The sequence below is a fragment of the Macrotis lagotis genome, chromosome X (genome assembly GCF_037893015.1).
Source record: "Macrotis lagotis isolate mMagLag1 chromosome X, bilby.v1.9.chrom.fasta, whole genome shotgun sequence".
Classification (NCBI taxonomy): domain Eukaryota; kingdom Metazoa; phylum Chordata; class Mammalia; order Peramelemorphia; family Peramelidae; genus Macrotis; species Macrotis lagotis.
This window is the reverse complement of record NC_133666.1, coordinates 196,279,193-196,284,292: the sequence shown is the minus strand read 5'-3', so window position 1 is coordinate 196,284,292 and position 5,100 is coordinate 196,279,193. Positions and strand designations below refer to the sequence as shown.

Here is a 5,100-nt window from a genome sequence, read left to right as displayed (position 1 = left end):
GGATTGGATGGCCTGTCCTGGACCACAGGGTTGGATGATTTCTGGGTCTCTGGGGTGGGATGTAGACTTGGGGCTTCTTGGCCCCAGGGCCACTCCCACAGCACACTTTTGAAGAGAGACAAAGTGAAAGGAGTGAGAATATATACTAATTAGCAGTGGAGAGAAATGTATAGAGGGAATTTCAAGCAGCAAGACTACATTCAACAATGTAGAGACTTGGTCTTATGGAGCTTGACTAGAATCTTTGAGATAGATGGAAATTTTGTATTTAAGCTTAGTAGTAGAAGATTTCTGTCAAGGCTCTGAAGTGAGGAAAATTTCTGGCCAAAGGAAGAACTTGTGAACTTCAGAGGATCAGAATATTTGGCATTATTCATTGGAATTTTAGCAATGCCTACAGAAAATAAATGACTGAATAAAGTATTAGTATTTGAAGTTTAGGACAAAGCAGATCAACTGAGGAAAGGAAGTTTTAGGAGGTTTTTAAGAATCCTAGTATAAAAACCACATCAAAACTAAGGGGGAGTTTATACATACCCTACAAGACAAAGGGAAGTAAGGACTAAACAACTAGGAACTGTAAATTTCCCTATTTTCTACATGTGTTTTATAATCTTGATCTCATTTGCCCCTGGATATTTATGGAAGAATATAGCAGAGTCAGTGGGAAAGGTGTTGTACCAACTTTTTATTATACTGCTATAGTAAATACTCTTTCTAAAAATTAACTTATTCTGACTGTTCATGAGAATAATTGGATGGGGAGAAGAATAACTAGTGGGGCACCATGATATAACATTAGAAAGTAAATTTCATAACATATCCAACTATATAACCCCAAGTTATACCACCTACAAGTCAATCAAAGCTAACCCTATAGTTATGCAAGGATTTAGTAGTTGTTCATACAAGACACAGTTGAGTGACAATGAAGGTTGGTTGAGTGAGTTTAGAGCTTATGCTCCACTTATAAGACATGAGTTAGGTAGCCATTTTACCATTTTGGATGCCTGGTCTGCTCTGAACATTCTCCATATTATCAATGTCCTTCTCACAATATAATGTATACAATTTAATGTAATACTCTTGATAAATTCTGTTGAATATAAAAAGTTTTGGAGCTTCTGACTCTCTTTTCCTAAAAATTATGCCTTTCTTAATGTAGACCAAGATCACATTGTTTTCCCTCCTCTCCCCTCTCTTTCCCGTCCCACCCACCAAGTGTAAAATCACACTATTGTGCTATTGTTTTACTTTGGTTTGTTTCTTTTTTGCAAGGCAATGAGTGTTAAGTCAAGGTCATACAGCTAGGTAATTATTAAATAATCATTATTGAACTCATGTCTTCCTGATTTCAGGGAGGGTTATCTAGCTGCCCCTCACATTCCTATGTTTGGATCTGCTAACCTTCCCCCACTCCCCCAGACTTTTATCAAGAAAATTGCTATCTTTATTTGCCTCCATCATCTTAAACTAGTGACTATTTTTTGTTGTAAAGTAAGCATGAGACTTTACATTTATTCAAATTAAATTTTGGTTTTTTACAATCTATCCAATACTCTAGTCTGTTAAATTCTTTTAGGATCTTGAATATACAGTTCAATGTTAGCTTGTCCTCCTAGGATTTTGTCTTCAAATTTGATTACCCTGACATTTCTGCTTTTATTTGAATCATTGATAAACATAAAAACAAAAAAGCACAAGGTCAAAAACAGATCTCTCAGGTACATAATTGGAGCCCTCATGCCATATTGTTGTTAAACCACTGCAAAATATGCTTCCAATCAGGCTTTTGAGTCAACTCTAATCTATCTAATCTATATATTTTCTACATAAAAATAAATTTATAAAAGTTTTTCTATAATTTTAATAAAAGCATATCTATAACATTGTCTTCATCCACTAGTCATCACAAAATAAATTGATTTACTTCCCTTCCCTGTCCTAAATGATTAAATTAGTGGTTGTCTTGCAAAACAAATGACTCATAGAAACTACCATTGTATGTAATTGGAAAACAAATAAAATATTTACACAATGGGGAAAAATTTGTGGTTGAAGGAAATGCTGATTCTTTATAATTTCAATTTCTCTTTATAATTCTTTAGTAACCATATTTTTAATTATCTATTCTAAAATTTTCTCAAAATTTAAAAATAAGCTTCTTGGTCTACAGCTTTCTGACTCAACTTCACCCCCTTTAATATTAGTATAATATTTTTCCCTTCTCCAAACTGGAGTATTCTTCCTGTTTTCCATGATTTTTCAAATATTATTGATAGTAGCTCAGTACCATATATGCCAGTATCAAAGGTTGCAGCCTGTCTGAGCCAGGTGACTTGAATACACCAAGGACAATTGGGTGCTCCCTTTACTAATATAATCAACTACATGTAAGGGATTTTTATTCTGTCATTGGTAGTCACTTCCTTGGCAGTACCAAAAAGAAGAAAAATAAAAAAAAATTATTGACCTTCTCTCTGTGTTAGTTATAATGGATCCATCTATCCAAATTAATGTACTATTATTTTTGCATAAAATTAATTCCCTCACTGTTGCCATTTTATTAAGAATTTTTGACATTCCTAATGTAGTTTTAAAGGACTGTCCAGAAGACTTGAAGTAGTGAAGTACAGGTCAGGACCCAAATGAACTCTACCAACATTCCTCCACCCTCCAAAAAAGCAACTTGAAAATAATAACTCAGAAGAGATTTTTGGAACAGTAGAACCATTCAATAAGAAGTAAAAGGGAGAATATTTTCCAGTTCAAGTTCATGAGAGAGGTCTAAGAACTTGAGATAGGTATTGACCTGGAGTCTAGCAAGAGCAACAGTGGTGGACTTTGGAGGCAGCCACAACAGCAGCAGCTGCAGCAGCAACCATTTTAGAAGCTCTCAGCCCAGAGATGGTAAATGGATGATACAACTAGTAAAAAAAGAGATTATAGCAACCACTTTGGTGGTTCTAGGTAACATATCCTGATAATAAACTCTAAAATTTATGAACAATTCTGGGTCACAGTTCCCAGAGCACTTGTGATCTGATACCAGAAATTAGCAACTCTTCCAGTGCCAGTATGAGAGTTAGCAATTTAAGCTGCAAGAGAGCAATAGAACCTGTTACAGGTACAAGGTCAAGAGGAGCATTAGTAATTGTGGCTGCATGGGAGCAGGGACCCATCCTAAGTAAAGACAAGAGCACAGACCAGGAGAGTAATCATCATTCCTCTCCTTTATCAAGTCCCGTTGGAAACACAAGAAATTTGTTGACTGTAGAACTTGGTATGAAAAATAGCAGGATAAAAAATTCTTAAGTTTGACACAGTGCCTCCTCACATTCAGGTAAGCAGGAACATAAAGTTCAACTTCTGGTTCTAAGATGATGGAATGAAGCAGGAACTCCCTAGAATCCTTTCAATTGTCATTGGATATAGAAATAAATCTTACCCAATAAGATAATAAGTGAAGAAGGGGATAAAAGATTTGGCTTGTATGAAAAAAGGTAGGATGGATCAAAATAAAGTTTGATGAGGTTCAGGAAAAAAAGAGAAAAAACAATAAAAGAGAAAATATGATGTAGGGGATGCACAGTTTGTGATCATAACTGTGAATATGAGTAGGAAGAAGTAACCCATAGGATGGAAGCAGAGCACAGAATGAATTGCAAATTAAAATCCAACAATATATTGTGTACAAGTGATACAATTGGCAAAGAAAGACACACACAGAGTACAGAGAAAGGACTGAAGAAAGGTCTATTATGATATAGCTAAAGTAGAGAAGATGGCAGTCATCATCATCTCAAAAAAGGCAAAAGTAGGAATAGATCTATTTGAAAAAAAATAATATGGAAAACTACATTTTACTCAAAGTTACCATAGATAATAAAATAATATCAAAGTATTTTATAGACAGTTTCTCTAATAAAAACTTTTTTAAGTCAAATTTATAAAAACAAGTCATTCTCCAATTGATAAACAGTCGAAGATTAGGAACAAGCATTTTTTAGAAAAATCAAAGTTATCTATAGTCATATGAAAAAAAATGTTCTAAAATCTCTATTGAATAGAGAAAGTTAAAGTAAAACAACTGTGAGGTACCACCTCACATCTAATAGAAAAGACAAATGTTGGAGAGGATTAAACAAAATAGGTACATAATTGAGGATAGAGACATTCTGGAGGACAATTTGAAACTATTCTCAAAGGGGAATGAAACTGTGCATACCCTTTGTCCAGCAATACCACTAATAAGTCTCTACCGCAAAGAAATCAAAGGAAAAGTAAAAAAGAATTAACTGTACAAAAAAAGTTTATAACAGCACTTTTTGTGGTAGCAGAGCACTGGAAATTGACATGATGCTCAATCGAGGAATGATTGAATAAGGATGGAGTATTTTTATGCTGTAAGAAATGACGAAACAGGAATTAGACATAAAGATTGACACCACAGATGAATTAGTAGACCAAGAAATACTCACCTATCAGATCAATGGAAAGGGGATTAATTTATGACCAAACAAAAATTTGAGCACATTATAAACTGCAAAATGAATGTTTTTTATGATATTAAATTCAAAGGTTTTTTTTTTTTTAGAATTTCAAGGCAATGGGGTTAAGTGACTTGCCCAAGGCCACACAGCTAGGTAATTACTAAGTGTCTGAGGTCGGATTTGAACCCAGGTACTCCTGACTCCAAGGCCGGGGCTCTATCCACTGTGCCACCTAGGCACCCCTATTTAAAGGTTTTTGCACTATTGAAATCAATGCTGCCAAAATTAGAAGTAAAGCAGAAAGCTGGGAAGCAATCTTCACAACTAGGAGTTCTAATAAAATCTCATTTATAAAATTTATAGAGAATTGCATCAAATTTATAAGGTTACATACAAGTCATTCCCCAAATGATAAATGGTCAAAGGATATGAACATTTTTCAAATGAATAAATTAAAGCCATATATAATCACATGGAAAAAATGATCCAATCAATATTGATTAGAGAAATGAAAATTAAAACAACAATGAGGTATCATCTCACACCTCTTAGATTAACCAAGATTAGGAAAAAGGAAAATGATCAATGTTGGAGAGGTTATGGGAGG

General features: G+C 34.3%; 1 pseudogene; it reads right to left on the bottom strand.

Annotated features, from left to right (window-relative positions):
• Nucleotides 1-2,819: 2,819 nt before the first annotated feature.
• LOC141498933 (F-box only protein 3-like) overlaps nucleotides 2,820-5,100 on the bottom strand; it is a 23,151-nt pseudogene continuing 20,870 nt past the window's right edge.